Below are 19,078 nucleotides of genomic sequence, written 5' to 3' on the forward strand. Positions count from 1 at the left end.
TAAGGCCCATCTGTTGCTGCTCAGGGTCAAGGGTACAACCGGTGGAGCTCGTGTAGGAGCTAACAGGATGAATTAATATCCATAAAGTTAGCTCCGCATTAGGGGTGCAAGTCGGGCGGGTTCAGTCGGGTTTATGGTCAATCCAGACCCGGCCCTAAAACTTGGGCTTTAGGCCTAAGCCCGAAACAAGCCCGATTTTCCAACTTAAGCCCAACACACATAGTAATTTGATGCGTTCAAGTTGGGCTCGAGCCTGGGTATATATATATATATATATATATATATATATATATATATGTAACATTTACATATATATACATATGTATGTATAAATGTATATAGTTGGGCTGGGTTCAAGTCGGGCTCAGGCTACCTAAGGGCCAGGTCCGAGCCCGATCTGAAAAATAATAAAACCCAACTTCTTGAGCCCGAGGACTAAACATCCAAGTCCAGCCTGTGTAAAATTCCGGATTAGGCCAATTCGGGCTCGGGCTAAGCCCGCCTAAATTGCACCCCTACTCTGCATGTGGAATTGGGATCTGCTCCTCACAAAGTGTGCCTCACACCAACCTTACATCCACATCCCACCTTGTATTGGGAACATCTCTGTATAAATAATATATACAATTAGGGAGATGTTCCCGATGTATGGCCAAGACATGACGTGAGGTCAATGTGAGTCATGCTCTGTGAAGAACAGATCCAAACTCTCGCATGTGTGATGGGTGGCTCGTGTGGGAGAACAGGTGGCAGATTTTGATTGTTTGAGACACCTGTGAGGCGCTGACGTGAACTCCAAAAAATTGTTTCAGATTGGGATTGAAGTATTGGCCTAGGTCCAGCCCACAAATTCCAGGGCTTAATGCTAGCCGACACTGGGTTGGTTCAAAGAAGAAAAATTGGTCCCAGCCCCGGAAATATGCCAACTGGTTTGGGCCATATTTCTGGATTGGGCTAATAATGATCACCCACAATGTATGTTACAACATTCATATTCATAAAATAATATAATATAAAAATCTATGTTGGAGTTTTGCTTCATTTTCATAGGACATAATTTGCAAAAGTTTAAATGACATGTTATTTTATATATTTTGCTTTATTTAAAGACAAAAAATTGGATTAAATCTTGATTTTGATTTTTAAACTTTTAATAAATTTTAGAAAAGTCCAATTATTTTTCCTAAAGTATCATTACCTTTACACTTATGAAACATTTTGGTTTTATAATTAAAATAATAATGAATTATTAATAAACTAATAACAATGAAAAGTAATCATTTCATAATTAAAATCTTTAAATTAAATTAGTTAATTGTTCAAAATAGTTAATTACTAAATTGTGGGACCCAATGTCATAAGAGGCAAGAGAGGGGTGTGGGACCCGGTGTCATAATGGGAAAGGGTTGTAGAACCCGATAGGGGGTGCTTATGAACAATGTTGAGATGGCGGGGGGTGGGGGGGGGGGGGGGTGGTAGAGTGGGTAAGGATGACAATTTTCCTTATCCTTGTTACTACTGGATTGGGAGGGGATGGGGATGGAGATTATGGGGATACTAAATTGAGTAAATAATATATAATATTATTTAAATTTTAAAAGTTGAGTAAATTTATAAAACCTCCATGAAGTTTCTAGTCATTGATAAAATGTCCCTTGAAATTTGGTAATAGCAATCAATTCCTTTGAACTTTCTAACACAGTTGCATGTAGAGCCGATTTCTTAGAATCCTCTAACAAGAGGCATGAAAATGTCCAAAAATATCCATGCAACTACTATTGAGCGTGGTTACTTTCCATAGAAAAAAATGTTACAAATTTTATGAATAAACAAGAAAAAAGAGAATTTAAAGTTGCAGCTTTACCTTTGTGCAATTTATATGAAGGCCAAATTTGAAATATAATTTAATTTCAAAAAAGGATTGAAAGGGTTTGGGGTAGTAATCCATACAAAGAAAAGAATTTGGACGATAAACATTTTGGTCAAAATTGACTGCATTGGTATTTTAGACATTTTCATGCCTATTTTTAGATAGAGGGGGTCTACTTGCAACTATGTCTGAAAGTTTAGGAAAGGTGATAACAATTACCAAACTTCAGGGGAAATTTCAACCATTTTTTTTTCATTATTTTAAGTGAATATTTTTCCAAAACAAATATTTAATTAAAAAATAAAGAGGGTTACATGGGACCCATGGGGTCACAGAGAGAGAGAGAGATTGTGTGGATTTTATTTAAAAAAAAGCAATGTTTTTATTTTAATGTAAACATTTTTTTTTTAATTTAATAAGACTGTTTTTCTTTGACAATTTTTTTTTTAATAATGACTTCAGCCACATAAATAAAATTATTTATTCAAAAAATACTTTGTTTTTTCATATATAGCACCCTGCAACGCAGGGCCCACAGCTAGTTTAAAATAAAAAGGGGTTAATTAGTTATGTATACCCTGTATGTTTAGGAAGCTATTTAAATGTACCCTAAACTTTCAAATCTACTTATACATGCTTTGTTGACGTTAGATCTAATAGATAAAGTGTAAAAGACAAAAATATCCTTAGTTGTTCATGAAAGTCTAAAAATATGCCATTTTCTTTCTTTCTCCAAATCCCCAAACCCACACCACTGGAACGTCAGTTAATCCAGCATACACCCTACTATTGTTGGTTAATGCATTTACTACTGATTCCAGCTCTAAGCTGCAAGAGGAAAGTTTGGATGGCCGGTTGAAACTGAGTCCTGTCCATGGCATAAATCTGGTTATTGGGACGATACCCTTTGGCACTACATGTTGATTAAATAGTAAAAGTTACCCTTTGCTTCCAGGAGTAAACAATGAAAGAGAGAGAAGTTCCCTCGGACTTTGAAAGAAAAGAAAAGAAAGCTTCTCTCATATTTTTCTGCAGATTCTGTTGTTAGGCTTTGTTTGTTTTTTGGCAAGTTATTTATCATTTATCCGGGTAAATTTTTCTTGGGAAATACTTATCCGGGTAAGTGCATTTATCCATATTCTTTTATTTCCATGCAAATAAGACAATGACCATTTTAGCCATAATAATTTATTATTACAAGGGGCATTTTTGTCCCATTCAAGTGTTGGCAACTTTCCCCTAAGGTGGGAAAAACCCATCTACGAGATGGGTATGGATAAGTGATACTCAGAAAAATAAACTTTCTCTGGTTCTCACATAAATCTGAAAAAAGAACATGAAATTTTTGGTTAATGAGAATCAAAATCCAATTGACCAATTTCCCCCCTCTCAAAATCCAGAAAAAAAACGCCCCTTAATTGTAAATAGATGTCGATACCTTCTACAAAGAATAGAGAATAAAGAAAGGGAGAAGAGGAGATAAGAGATGAACAATTTCTCTAATTCTGTTTATACCATTTCTTCTTTATAAAACGGAGAGAGAGAGAGAGAGAGAGAGAGTGCCGTTAGAAGCTTTGAACATTAGAAACTAGAGGGAATTGTTACAAGGGTCATATTTCATTTTCAGATGTCTGGAGAGCTGTGTTTTTTATTTTCCTTGAGTTTCGTTAGGTAAGATTAAAAAAGTAGGTTCTCTGCAGTTCTGATCTTTTCCATCATTTGTTTCTTTAACACAATTTCTGAGTTTTGGTTTTTAGTCATAGAACCTGTGGGGCAATATTGGTATTATAAAAGCATTTGAAGTAATGTATCAAGGCAAAAGCTATTTATCATGGTGATAAGATATCATCAGGCCTCCATTATATCTTCTTCTTCTTTATGAAGTTCTTTCTATAAAAGAATGCAAGAATTTATTAAACAGTGGATATAATAAAATGGTAAGGACAAATTGGTTCCTCAAATGAAGAAATTTGTTTTATAAAATATTTGTTACACTACATCTTTCAATATAATATATAAATGTAAATGCTCAAAATTTCAATTTGGCTAGACAATAGAGCTATCAATTTCATGATTGGGTAATTTATGGGCCAAAGCCCAAGGCTTTAAACAAAATTTGGAGTGACCGCATGAGAATGAAAAGTCAACACACTTCTGATCATGATATAATTGGATTTGGAAACCACAAATATAGAGCTCAGTACATGAAGATAATTATTGCAATAGAGTGAAATTTTAATTCTACTATTATTTCCTATGGGCAAAGACATCAGGATGTGTTTGGTTTGAAAGAAAAGGTAGGGAATGGAAGTAAATGACTTTAGGGTCGTGCCCTACCTTTTCTTTTAAACCAAACACGACTCATTGTATATCACTACATATTTCCTATAACATTCTAAAACTAGATGAAGATTGGCAACAATTATAGATTGCCTATATTTTATTTTATAAAGTTGATTTTATTGAAATATTAATAATCTGTTTGAACGTATATGAATTTATTTCATTTTTTCTTTCTAGAGCACAAGCTTAAGCATAGACAAGCAGAGGCCCACCCACACCTTGTGCTGAACTTTATTAATTATTATGGGGTGACAAGGATAAACTACCAAACAGCTTGGTCAAACAGGCTCTGATACCATTTCATGTAACCATTCAACCCTAAAATCTTAAGCTTTAGGTGAGGTTCCTAAATAGGATTTTATTCTCCAACACTAAATAAGTTCATTTCAAATTTTCATGAAAATGAAATTATTTATAGTTTCCTTGACAATATGAAGTTAAGGTGAGCTTAATTCCATGCAAATCTAGAATTAAATATTTCATTGATGCTCAAACTATTTTATCTTATTTTCTAGTTGTTGGATTAGGTTATATTCGAAGGTGTGGTCCCCCCTTTAGGTTAAGGTGGATTTTACATACAAAAGATTTCTTTTGAATATAGGGCTCAAATAGAGAAGTTTGCTCTTATTAGAAAAGAAAAGAAAAAAGAGTGGTTGAGAGGAGTGCTCTTAATGCAAGAGTAGATTTTTTTTTTCTTATTTTATTCTTCATATTGAGAAAAGGAGAATGGATATATAAGGGTTAAGGGTTGGTTTGGGTTGCAAGCCATAAGGTACCATATACTATTTGTCATTTTCTTTTATAGTGAAAAATGGTTATTATTTTATTGATGTAGGCAATATGGCCAAATCATGTAAATCCTTTGCTTGAAATTCTTTATTTTTATTGTTATAGGATTTTCTTGATCATTATTTTATTTCAAACATTTTTGTGGTTTTATCTTGTAGATTGTAACTATATATGGGTTGTGTTGGGCTAGGTTGCGGGTTGGGCCAATACAATACAACCGAGCGGGCCGTGCTGCTCGTGGCCTGCGTGCTGGCACAGCCCAACCCGTGATCCAGCCTAGCACGACCCATATATATTTTATATATTTATATATAATATACTATATAAATTATAATTATATAATAATATATAGTATATAATATATTAATAAAATAAACAGTTGTTTTTAATTTTATTACACCATTTTATTTAACTATTGTATATATAAACAATTGTATTCATCAAAATTAATATGAAATAAAAATTTTAAGATGTTTTTCAATTCTTTTTAAATAAATAGCTTTGGCCCAGTCTACGGCTTAGCCTGGCCTAAGGCTTGGCCCACAGACCAGTCCAACCCATGGTATGGCCCACAAGGGTTTGGGCCGTGGGCTGTGCCTGGCCAACCCCCCAAAATATCCTAGGGGAGTGTGGCACGGCTCGGGGTGGCTCGTAGGTCAGCATGGCCGTACCGTGCCAGCCAACACATGCTCATTTTACAGCTCTATATGAGATCAATTCCATGCAAATATAGAATTAAGTTAATTATTCATTGACATCCAAACTATTGGGATTGTGTCTTATTTTCCAATTGTTGGATTAGGTTATAATCCAACGGTGGGTGTGCTCCCTCTTTTAGATTAAAGTGGGTTTTACATATAAAAAGTTTGTTTTGCATGTAAGGTTCAAAGAGAGAAGTTTGTTCTTATTAAAAAACAAAAAAGAAAAAAAAAAGAAAAAGAGAGGTTAAGAGATGGAGTGCTCTTGGTTTAAGAGTGAATTTTTTCTGTTGTTTTGTTTTTTAAGTTGAGAGTGGAAAGGGAGAACAGATATACAAGGGTTAAGAGTTATTGATGCCATGCTAAGCTTTTCTTTTTTGTTATATTTATCAATTCAATTTTGAAATTATTTCTTTAATTTGGTTATTGATGCCATGCTAAGCTTTTTTTTTTTTTTATAGGATTACACAATGGTGGGTAGCCCATCCCATAAACACTTAACCCCAACCTTAATGGCAGTGAGATTTGATCCTAAGGTCACACTACAACTAGATAAAGAACGTACTAACTGAGCCACCATCAATTGGTTCTCATGATAAGTAATTTGATTTATGTATTTTTCATAATATATAAATTATATAAAAATAAATAAATTTGGAGCTCAATAACAAAAAATAGAAAAGAATATTATTTTCTATTATTTTGTATGTAAAGAACTAAACATATCTAAAAGCTTTGATGAATAACCATTATTTCATTTTTTTTAAATATATTTTTAAGAGAAGTCCATGCATCCTACGGATCAATGCTAGCATTTATGGATAGTTGGATCAAAGACATTCGAGTCTCACAACATAATATATTGATAAGATCGATGTATATAACAAGATATGAATTATAAAGAATATTAATAATTTATTAGTATTTGTTGATGGTAGACTGCATCTAGAGTGCAGTGAGTCTGAATTCCATTGAAGTTAGATCTGTGTCCTGCCCTATTTGTCAACGACAAAAACGTTCATATAGTTTAATATAATGTCGTTTCATTTGTCAACATCCGATGCAGCCTGGTGGTTAGGATTTTGGTCTCTCACCCGAGAGACCCGGCTCTAGTCCCGACAAGCCAATTACTTTTTTCATCTTTCATTGAAAAAGATAACCCATCGCAGCAATAATTTCAACACTCTTTTGCCCATATAGTTCAATCCCTTTTGTTTAGGGAGATGTTTACAATGTATAGTTGAACGTCTGTGCTTTATGTACACAGCTTTTATTTGCAGCGGACCTCGTCTTGTTGGTAAAAATCAAAATGACTCTTTTATTAATCAATATTTTTATAGCAAAATATATGAAATTTCACTTTGGGGGCATTTTTGTTGGGATTTTGAGAGGGGGAGAGTTGGTCAATGGGATTTTGATTCCTATTAAACAAGAAATCCATGTCATCTATTTTCATATTTATGTGGTGCTAGGGAAAGCTTATTTTACTGAGTATCACTGACCCAGGTAAGTGATATGATACCTATCTCTTAGGTTGATGAATAACTTTCTCACCTAGGAGAAAGTTACCAACACTTCAATGGGACAAAAATGCTCATTTTAATAATTGATTTTTATGATTAAAATGATCATTGCCTTATTTACACGAGTAATAAAGGAAGATGAGTAAATTCACTTACATGAATGTCTTTTTTGAAAACACTTACCTGGGTAAGTGCATTTACCCCAATAAGTAACTTATAGAAAAGAGAACGGGGCCTTAATAAAGTTGTCAAATCAAACGCAACCCAATGATCTTTCGTAAAAGTATGGACAGACCCAATGCAGATTTTTGAATTCCAATGCAAATCTATAGACATTCAAAATGTCAAAAACCCTCACTCTATACACCAAGGCCTGCTTGTGAATCGGCATCAATTCCGAACTGGTACCTACCCCAACTGTACTTTGGGCCCAAAACTTCTGACCTTGGTCTGAACCATCTGTATCCCTTGGATTTAATCTCTAATAAGATTAAAATCCAACATGGGGCATTCATAGGGTACTGATGTGATCTCCAACTTTTTCTTTTCTTTTCTTTCCGTAACTTCCATTGATTGCACACGTATAGTTTTTCTATGTAATCTATATAAATTAAATATATTAAAATGCCACTCTCTACCAATTCTCTTTTGCTTTTTTTTCTTTTAAATTACAAGAATACCACTCTCTCCTACCAACTCTCTCTCTCTCTCTCTTGCTTTTTTTTTTCTTTCAAATTACAAGAATGCCATTCTCTCCTACCAACTCTTTCTCTCACTTTTTCTTACAGATTACAAGAATGCCATCTCTCACTCTCATAAATTATAAGAATGTCACTCTCTCTCCAACTGAGGGAGACCTCAACTCGGCATCTCGGCTGCTAGGGGATCTGCAATCAAAGGTAGTCGAGTTCGAGCCAAGCCGAGCTCGAACTTCTGAGCTCAAGCTCAAGTCTCTAATTCGAATCGAGCTCGAGCTAAATGACATCTCGACCACTGAGGGAGACCTCGGCTCAACACCTCAATCATTGAGGGAGATCTCGGCTTAAAACCTCGACAACTAAAGGAGACCTTAGCTCGACACTTTGTCGAATAAGAGTGACCTTAGCTCGACATATCGCCAGATAGGGAAACCTCAGCTCGACACTTGAGCAGTTGAGGGAGACCTCGATTTGGCACCTCGGCAATTGAGGGAGGCCTCTGCTCGGCATCTCGATTAATTGGGAGACCTACAATTAAAGGTAGCCGAGCTTGAACTTTCGAGCTTTTAACTTGAGCCGAGATTGAGCTCTAACTCAAGTATCTAATTCGAATTGAGCTCGAGCCTGATAGTTTATGAATGAGCCCCTGCAACGCAGGGCCCCCTCTGCTAGTATTGTTTTTTAAGAAACCATTTGTTTTCTTTTCCACACATTTTACCTCCAATCAAGTTTTTAATTGTTTATAAAATATAGAAAAACCTAATTAATTAATTTTCATTTATTGCACGTGAGAATTTTCCATGAACAATAAGGTTCTATAACTTTATCATTAGTAATTGACAATATGTCTATAAAAATCAGGATAGGTTTGGCCCAAAGAAGTAGAAGCCATAACAGCTAAACAGCAGCCATGGCCGGGGAAGAAGGCGGTGGTGAGCACACTCAAGATGGGACTGTTGATCTTAAAGGGAACCCTGTTCTTAGATGCAAAAGAGGTGGATGGAAAGCTTGTTCCTTCATTCTAGGTACCTCTCTCTCTTTAGATCTCTCTCATACATAACCAGTTCATAGTTGATGGAATTAATGATCTGTTGCTTATTGAATTCTGAGTGGTGTTGGGCATGCAGCTTATGAGGTGTTTGAAAGAATGGCCTATTTTGGCATCTCATCGAATCTGGTTATTTACTTGATCACGAAGCTCCATCAGGGCACAGTGAAATCTGCCAACAATGTCACCAACTGGGCCGGAACGGTCTTCTTGACACCCATCTTGGGTGCCTACGTCGCTGATGCATATCTCGGTCGATATTGGACCTTCCTCATCGGATCTGTCATCTATCTCTTGGTAATTTATACATATAATTAGTACTACTGCTTCCATTCCATATGAATATTTCATCGAACAGTACATTGGAGTCCCACAATTTCAGCTGATAATCTTCCATACCACGAATTAATCGGAGGAAGAGGTGGTCAACATGAAATGGTTTCAGTTTGACGGTTGGTCTGAATTGGCCACGTCATTCGTTTCGCAGAGTAAGTAGGTTTGGTCAGCTTAATTCCAAAGCAACCTAAAAGGACTCCGAATCTCCTACCACTAGAATTCCAAAGCAACCTAAAAGGACATCTACCCACAAAACACTATCTCTGTGCATTGGTTGTGGTCAAAAACTCGCCTAAAAGACTCTTAATTCGCCCAAAAGGCCTAATCCAGTTGGTAACTTGTTGCTTGTTTGGCGCAGCTGCTTCTGATTGTCTGTTAGCTATTTTTGGTGAAACGTCCATAAGCCAAATCGGCTGTCAATCAGCAAGTTGAAGGGCTGTCTGCTTCAGCCTCTTTAATTAAAGGGCTTATATGGAATGACTTGCGAAGATTATTTTCGAATTACATCAAGTTAAGGGTGATTTGGATTCAATCAAATGGTGGCTCGACCACTATCCTATCTAATAATTTCATAGGTTTAAGTTTTGTACAATTAATTTTCAAATAATTTTGTTCTTCAAATGTAATATTTAAGTTATTTTTAATTCAGTTCATTTTTGTTTAACTTACTTACATTATTCAATATCTAAGTTCCATTTGAGTCCGATATAAATTCAACAAATAAGATCCAATTTGAATTCGAATATAATCAAATTCAGATCTATATACCTGTATCCAATTGATTTGATCTATTTACAGCCCTAGATTATTTTGATTTCTTAGACACTTAAGCCGGTTGCCAACAAACATAGCATATGTTATTTGTACATCTCTATCAAAGAAGCTGAAAAGCTTATTTCAGCTCAGCCCTTCCAAATGGGCCCTTGGTATGACTCATTTTGAGTCGTGTAGCTTGGGTCTACCAAGTTTAGGTTCTATTATGGCATGGTCGACCTTATCTAGTCTGATCCATGTGTTCATCTATACAAAAATGAAATTGCCCCCCTAATTATTTTGTCCTCTGATTTTAATAAGAGTCCCACCATATATATGATACCAGAAAGACATGACACCATAAAAATTTACCGATAATCAACTCATATAATATAAGAGGTGGCCAATCAGGTAGTGTTTATCAAAATTTGTGAGGTGTTTTGATTGATCAAGTACCATATCTTTTCGATATCGTTGATTTTCCCCATTAATAATTGCATTCCAAATACTTAATTATCAGACTTGGATAAAAAGAAAAAAAAAATCGACAAGCTCATCGGGGTCATGATTTTAACTTTTACCAGATACCGGGGCCGGTTATATCATACAAATGCAACCATGAAAATTAGGGGTGTTCACGGTTCAGTTAATCAAACCGTAGGGTATTTTTTTTAAATCAAATCAATCTGATCAGCTTTTTAAATATTCAAACCGAAATCGAATCGATGCAATCGGATAATTGGTTCATTGACTAACCGTGATTCGGTTTTTCAGTTTTTTTATACACATAAAATTAAAAAAAAAACCTAAAATTGTTGGTGGTTGCTATTGGTGCTGGACTGGTTGGTGTTGGTGGTTGCTATCGGTGCCGGACTGGTTGGTGCTAGAGGTTGCTATCGACCGTCGCCTGAAGTGAGAGCTTGAGAGGTGGCACCTGGCGGAGCCGCAGAGAGGAGAGGTGAGAGAGAGAGAGAGAAGAAAGGCCCTGAAGTGAGAGCTTGAGAGGTGGCGCCTGATGGAGCTACAGAGAGGAGAGGTGAGAGAGAGAGAAGAGACGACGACCGGCGTTGCCGCTTGGTGCTGGTGGTTGGCTCGGGCCGTGCGGCCATATGAGGAATATGAAGAGCTGAAGAAGAGTAAGACTGTAAGAGAGACTGAGAACTTAGAAGAAAACTGAGAGAGACAAAAGAGAAAAGAATTAGAGAGTGAGAGAAGGTTTAGGTTTCTAATTCGAAGAGACAAAAGAGAAAGGCTGAAAAGTTTCAATTTTCGAGACTGGCAGTCTAACAATCTGGCACTCTGGCAGATTGCTGAACTTTTAGTTTTCAATTGAAAGGTTCAAAGAGAAAAGGCTGAAAGTCTCTCAGACTGTCAAACTTTTTTATTCGATTTTCAAAAAAAATAAAAAATATAATATATATAATATTATATAAATATATATTACTGTATATATATCGGTCAATTCGATTAACTGCCATTTTTTTAAATGGTTAACCGAAATTGAACAAAAAACCAAACCCTAATGAAAACCATGCATCAAATAACTACTTAACTAGGACCCAAATGGCTGATTGGTTCACCGGTTCTACCATCGAGTCCGCTTCCAACACTCTATGTGCACCACTATTTGCAACTAGTATGTCCATCATTAACATTTTTGATGATTGACACAGGGAATGATTCTCCTAACACTAGCAGTTTCTATCTCTGCCCTGAAACCACCTCCCTGTGGGCAATCAATTAATGTCGCGGAGTGTAAACAAGCTTCCACATTACAATTGGCTGTGTTCTATGGTGTCCTCTACATACTGGCACTGGGGACTGGTGCAACCAAGCCAAACATCTCCACCATTGGTGCCGACCAATTTGATGATTTCCACCCTAAGGAGAAGGCCCATAAGCTTTCCTTCTTCAACTGGTGGATATTCAGCGTATTCTTTGGGACACTATTTGCAACCACCTTCCTTGTATACATACAAGACAATGTGGGCTGGGCCCTAGGGTATGGTCTCCCTACAATTGGGCTTGCTATATCATTTACAATCTTTATAGCTGGCTCACGCTTCTATAGGCATAAGGTGCTCACAGGGAGTCCCTTGACAAGGATGGCTAGGGTCATAGTGGCTGCATTCATGAAATGGAGGGTGCCAGTTCCTGCTGACCTTGGAGAGCTCTATGAGCTTGACCTGAAGGAATATGAAGTAAAAGGGAAGTTCAGGATTGAATCTACAACTTCTCTGAGGTTAGTCTTCCTCTGGTGGTTTGGTTTAAGACGGGAAAATAAAACGTTTAATTCTCAATAATTCATGCATACATATATGCAGGTTCCTCAACAAGGCCTCTGTGCAGACAGGTTCTTCAAACACTCCATGGATGGTTTGTCCAGTGACCCAAGTAGAGGAGACGAAGCAAATGCTCCGTATGATTCCAATAATGTTAACGACATTTGTACCGACTGCAACGATTGCCCAGACCAATACTCTTTTTGTCAAACAGGCACCACACTGGACAGAGCTGTAGGGAGTTTCCAGATCCCAGCTGCCAGCATAAGTGGATTTGCTACGATATCCATGCTTGTCAGCGTGGTGATATATGATCTGTATTTCACCAAAGTCATGAGGAAGTGGACCAAGAATCCCAGAGGTATCACTCTCCTACAAAGATTGGGCACTGGCTTTGCTCTTTCCATTGTAGTCATGTTAGTTGCAGCTCTGACTGAGAGGAGGAGACTAAGTGTGGCCAGGTCTCATGGGATAGTAGAAAATGGAGGGAGAGTTCCTCTCAGCATATTCACTCTGCTACCTCAGTTTGTTCTCGTGGGGATGATGGACGCATTTTCACTTGTAGGATTAATAGAGTTCTTCTATGACCAGGCACCTGAGAACATGAAGAGTTTGGGGACTTCTTGCGCCCTGGTTTGCGCTGGGATTGGAAGCTTTCTTAGTAGTTTTCTTCTTTCAACTGTGTCTCACATCACCAAGAGGCACGGCCAAAAGGGATGGATTCTGAATAACCTGAATGCGTCTCACTTGGACTACTACTACTTTTTCTTAGCAGTACTCAGCTTCCTGAACTTCATCTTCTTCATTGGTGTAAGCAGGCTCTATGTTTACAGAGCGGAGGTTTCTGATTCAATGGAAGTGCTCAAGGAAGAAGACCTACGGGTCATGTCAACGTTTAAGGTCACCAACGAACAGGAGTTGGGGAATTTCGATAGCCAGCTGTTTGTATAGAGAAAATTTACAGCTAGCTAGCAATGTGTCTATATCTATGTCTCTTGTTGTTCATGATGAATGTCCAGACCGATTCATTAATTATTGTTTCTTGGGTTGTTATTGATATATATACTTGTATAGTGTAAAGTGCCAGTCCGGATTTCCTACTAACTTCCCTCTACTCCCTTCTCTAATAACCCAATAAAATGATTCCACATGTCCTTAATCATGTTAGAGGAGTCCACTTTAGTGTAACAACTAACCAAGAACTTAACCCCTCCGTATTAAATGTTCTTTTTAAAATATATCAGTTCTTCAAACTTTAATTAACCTTTTCTTAAAAAATAACTATTTCATTTAAGCCCAAATTCTTCTTCCCCATTAAATGATCTTCACGTAACGGCGGATCTGGTTCTGAACATCGTGGAGATTGTGCTTGTGTATCTCTCTGCCTTCAACTAATTTACTTAATGCATCTGGCAATTCGTTATCCATTACTCTTGCTTCTGCAACAACAATTCCACTTAACGCCAGGATTCTGGCATCGGCAGGAGTGCGAATAAGCTCCGACATGAAGTTGAGGTATGCCAGCACTTCACTGTAGCGTCTGTCTCCATAGTGCTTCTCTTCGTAAGCGATCAAAGTCCTGAATAAACTTGCTGTGTCATGATCCCATGAGAAAGATGAGAGATAGAGACAGACGTAGTATTTCATCCAGGCCGAGAATCTTATTCCTCTTATTCCCTTTCCTTTGTTAGATCTGAATGTAATTTCCTTTTTCATGAGGTCCGTCGCGCCCGCCATCGTCCACCATTCTTCATTATCTTTGCCGTAGTCACGGGGGGGGGAACTTTTCCGATGACAATTACGTGAAGAGCGTAGAGGAGGGTTGGCGGTTGTAGTTTTGAAACCCAGCTGTTTTTCTCTGCACTAGCACGTCAAGCAAGACCATCCCCATTAGATCATTTGGCCGCTTAAGTTTTACTGACTTGAGATTCAAATTCAATTCCTTCCTGAAGAAATCAGTTTTTATCAGCTGCTTGAGGATTACAATGGGGAACTGGTTGTTGAGGTCAAACATGGACAAGACGTACAGTCTTCTGATCTGCTCGTCGTTGGTCCGCTGATGGGATGATCCACCATTAATGGCGTTCCTGTAACCATGATGCATAGGCCATGGTTCCAAAACACCCAAGTAGGACAACGCCGTAACTAGCATGAAACAGCCCTGTTCGGCCAACTTCCTCAGCGTGTTCTCGTCCCATCTGTAATACATCCTACCCGATTCCAGGTCGCCATCATTGTTAATTTCATATACCTCTTTGGCTTCTTTTTCCACTCGACGCACTGCTTCGATGCATTCTTGGACATTCTTCTAATAAGATCCGCTGATCGTCAACACATCAACCCAGAAACGATCTCTATCCCAAGCATCAAAACTGCCAATAGTTGGAATGACTGGCCTTGCTACCACAATCTCCTTCGACAAAGCACTATTGACAACGGCGCCAACTATGTCACCGTAACTACGGTTTTTTGACCGTAGCTAAAGTACATAGCTGATGTAACCGTTTTTGGTCAGGTACCATTTTTTGTGATGTATAAATTTTTTGGCTAAGTACCTCGTTGTTTGACTCGGTGGTGACGTGCCTTGGTGATGAGCTACTTGGTGGCGAATTCCCTGGGGGAGAACTTCTTGGTGACGAACTGCTTGGTGGCGAGCTCCCTGGTGGAGAGCTACTTGGTGACGAACTGTCGGGTGGTGAACTGCCTGGTGGCGAACTGTCGGGTGGTGCTCCCTGGTGGCGAACTGCCTGGGGGCGAACTCCCTGGTGGCGAACTGCCTGGGGGCGAACTGCCTGGTGGCGAACTCCCTGGTGGCAAACTACCTGGGGGCGAACTGCCTGGTGGTGAGCTGCCTGGTGGCGAACTGCCTGATGGCGAACTGCCTGGTGGCGAGCTGCCTGGTGGCGAGCTGCCTGGTGGCGAGCTGCCTGGTGGCGAGCTGCCTGGTGGCAAACTGCTTGGTGGCGAACTCACTGGTGGCGAACTGCCTGGGGGCGAACTGCCTGGTGGTGAACTCCCTGGCGGCGAACTGCCTGGTGGCGAACTCCTTGGTGGCGAACTGCCTGGGGGCGAACTGCCTGGGGGCGAACTGCCTGGTGGCGAGCTGCCTGGTGGCGAACTGCCTGATGGCGAATTGCCTGGTGGCGAGTTGCCTGGTGGCGAATTGCCTGGTGGCGAACTGCCTGGTGGCGAACTCCCTGGCGGCGAACTGCCTGGTGGCGAACTCCCTGGCGGCGAACTGCCTGGTGGCGAACTCCCTGGTGGTGAACTCCCTGGTGGCGAACTGCCTGGTGGCGAGCTGCCTAGTGACGAATTGCCTGATGGCGAACTGCCTGGTGGCGAGCTGCCTGGTGGCGAACTGCCTGGTGGCGAACTCCCTGGTGGCGAACTGCCTGGTGGCGAACTCCCTGGTGGCGAACTGCTTGGGGGCGAACTGCCTGGTGGCAAATTGCTTGGTGGTGACGTGCCTTGGTGATGAGCTACTTGGTGGCGAACTCCCTGGGGGAGAACTGCTTGGTGACGAACTGCTTGGTGGCGAATTGCCCGGTGGCGAGCTGCCTGGTGGCGAACTCCCTGGTGGCGAACTGCCTGGTGGCGAATTACCTGGGGGCGAACTGCCTGGTGGCGAACTCCCTGGGGGTGAACTCCCTGGTAGCGAACTGCCTGGTGGCGAGCTGCTTGGTGGCGAACTGCTTGGTGGACTCGTCACTTGACTTGCTCCTAGGCTTCCTGCAACTTAGAGGATGGTGGAGCTCCCTGGTGCAGCGCAACCCGACTACCCTCCGCGTGGGGTGATTTTCTCTCCTTTGTAGGCGGCGGGAGTTGAAGGACCTGCGAGAATTGAATCAGAGGACCCGGGGGTATTTTCCCGGCGGGGACTCTCCGATGCCTAAGTTAGCATGTTGATTACAGAGGGCTTGGAGAGAAATGAGAGAGTTAGAGAGCGAGGGTTACCATCCTTTTTCCTCCCCCTTTTGGCTTTGGGGGTCGGAGTCCTTATATAGTGGTGCCCTCGCGGGTTAGGTGGGTGAAAAGCCTTCAAACGGTAAGACGTCATATCCCGTTAGAACCGGGGTACGATGATGAACTCCTCGAGGTTGTCAGGCTGGCGCTTGTGTCAGGCGGCCAGGTCGGCGCTTGGGCCAGGTTGTCAGGTCGACGCCTATGTTAGTTGGCGGGTCGGTGTTCGGGCCAGGTTGCCAGGTCGGCGCCTGTGTCAGTCGGCGGGTCGGTGTCCGGGCCAGGTTGCCAGGTCGGCGCCTGTGTCCGGGCCAGGTTGTCAGGTCGACGCCTGTGTCCGGCCAGGTTGCCAGGTCGGCGCCTGTGTCTGGGCTAGGTTTCCAGGTCGGCGCTTGTGTCCGGGCCAGGTTGCCAGGTCGGCGCCTGTGGCAGGCTGATCCGGCCAGGTTGCGCAGGCCGCATAGGTTGCGCACAGGCCGTGCCAGGCTGCGCCAGGTCGTGCGCAGGCCGCGCCAGGCCGCGCGGGCCACGCCAGGCCGCGTGCAGGCCGCCTGTAGGCCACGTGCAGGTCACGCTAGGCCAGCCAGACCGGTGCCCGGGGGGGACACCAACTTGGTAAGTTGTTGCCTGGGTATTTGCCTAGTTGTCACGAGGTGCCACGTGTCACAATTTCACTGAAGGGCCAAATCTGCCCTCATCAATAGCTATTATGACATCGAAGACTACAACCAACAACAGCGCGACGATTATTTCAGAGACTGATAAAATCAGTCTCTTCTTCCAAGGGTTTGCTCTTATCATCCCTCCGCGATCCATCGGATGCAGAAATGTAGTGTAAAGAGAGAATACAGAGAGGGAGTAGCGGAGTAGGGAGGGAGGTCATACTTAATTACTTATAACGTAAAAGCATAAATGCTAGACTGGTTTATTGGTATCCAATCTGAGAGCAAAATCAGGAGATCTGAGAGCAAAATCATCAAAACAATCTGAGAGCACAGTATTGGGTATCCAATAGCATAATTTTGGATTTCAGATCTGAGCTCCACTTTGCTCTATTTGTCAAACCCAGTTTTCCATTGCATTAGCAAATAGTTAAAACAGTAAATACTATCAGAGTTTGATGAGCCCAAAAATTACTCTCATCCCAACCAGAGGTTTATGTATGATGAACATACAAAATCTTTCTTTTCTTTACTTATAAACCTACAGCCCCTTTGGGAGGACTGAGCTCAAGATGAGCTTTGGTTCAGCTAAATTGGTTCAACTGCATAAATGATATAAACTATGTTTGTTCACAACTGGCTTAGCTATCTAAGTATATTTTTGGCATCAATGCTGCAGATGCAGCAGCTGACGTGTGGGTTGGAAACACTGGTTTATGAGAAAATGGTGTCTTTTTTTTTTTATTTGGACTCGTTGCTGCTAGGTAGGATGTTTCTGGAGTAACATAATTTTTTTTCTGTTTGATACCAATGCTCCAGGAAACGTTTTCTGTACTGGTACCCATTATCCAATGCTACATCACTGTCACCTCACATCCCTGTTGGCAGCAATGAGCTGCAGATCTAGGAAACACCAAATTCGGCATTGCTCCAAGCCATGCCTTCTCGATTTCCAAGGCATGGCTTGGTGTACCGTTTTTAATGAAAAAGTTGTTTCAAACAAATGCCCATTTCCTGGAGCACCGTTTTTTCTGACTTGGCACTGATGTAGCACTGTTTTCTAGAGCAATGACAACAATGCCAAACAGATGCTAAAATGTTAGCTACTCTTGACAAGGCGCTTGAGATAAACTATTCAAAGAGGGTGATCAAGTAGACAGCCCTTCAACTGGTGGGCAACCAATTTCGCTTTCACTAAACATAGTTTATAGGCTATCTATGTGGACCCCACAAATGAATATCCAGAAGCTTTTACCTAGGGATATCAGTGGGTCGGGTTAAATGGTAAATCCGACTTGACCCGACCATATAGGGTCAGGTATATTCGATTTAGGGTTGGGTTAGGGTTTTGATTCTTTGACTCGAATTGTTTTCGGGTTGGGTTTTGGCTGATCCAACCTGCCGAGTCATGATACCCTGCATATATACCAAGTATTATTGCAACTTTTTGACATCTAACTTTATAGACTTAAAGTTTATAATTTATTTACATGTTGATTTTGTTTTTCTTATTTTTCAAATGGAAAAAGCAATACTTTAGAATCTATAAAACAACTTCCTAATTTAAATTAATGTATTTTATATCTTCAAAACATGTTAAAAAAATACATTTGAAATTATACGAGTCGCATCGGGTCAGAATCAGGTTATACCCTATAGGGTTTGGTCGGGTTCAAGAATTATGCATTTTTTAGCTAGATCGGGTTGGGGTGCTGGAGGGTCAGGTTAGGGTTAAGACAAACCCGTGCCAAACCCAACCCATTGACATCACATCCCTACTTCTACCCTTCAGCCCTCCCAAAACGAGCACTTAGATTATGAGCTGGCATATTTTGTATAAAAAAATTAATTACATGATACAAATAGAGATGCCAACTTCTTTACATTGCTTATAAACATTTGTTTCAACCATTTCTCTCCTATACATTGGACATACAGCTTCGCTGCATCTATACCTTCTTGAATCTCTCTCTCTTAACAGCAGCCTATCACAATACAATTTCTATATAAATAATTGCACTCTAAATGGTGGAAATGGATGGAGTGGGGACAAAATCATGAATATCGGACTGGGCAACTTATCACGAGTGAATACACCGGTGTTTCCGTACACATG

The 19,078-nt window shown here is 40.4% G+C and overlaps 1 pseudogene across 1 annotated transcript; it reads left to right on the top strand.

Annotated features, from left to right (window-relative positions):
- Nucleotides 1-8,729: 8,729 nt before the first annotated feature.
- LOC104601023 (protein NRT1/ PTR FAMILY 5.2-like) lies at nucleotides 8,730-13,425 on the top strand (annotated as a pseudogene). The gene is made up of 4 exons (XR_016084212.1): nucleotides 8,730-8,946; nucleotides 9,049-9,266; nucleotides 11,732-12,300; nucleotides 12,383-13,425. The product of XR_016084212.1 is annotated as a protein NRT1/ PTR FAMILY 5.2-like (transcript).
- Nucleotides 13,426-19,078: the final 5,653 nt, after the last annotated feature.

The sequence above is a fragment of the Nelumbo nucifera genome, chromosome 3 (genome assembly GCF_055504915.1).
Source record: "Nelumbo nucifera cultivar China Antique chromosome 3, China Antique-T2T, whole genome shotgun sequence".
NCBI lineage: Eukaryota > Viridiplantae > Streptophyta > Magnoliopsida > Proteales > Nelumbonaceae > Nelumbo > Nelumbo nucifera.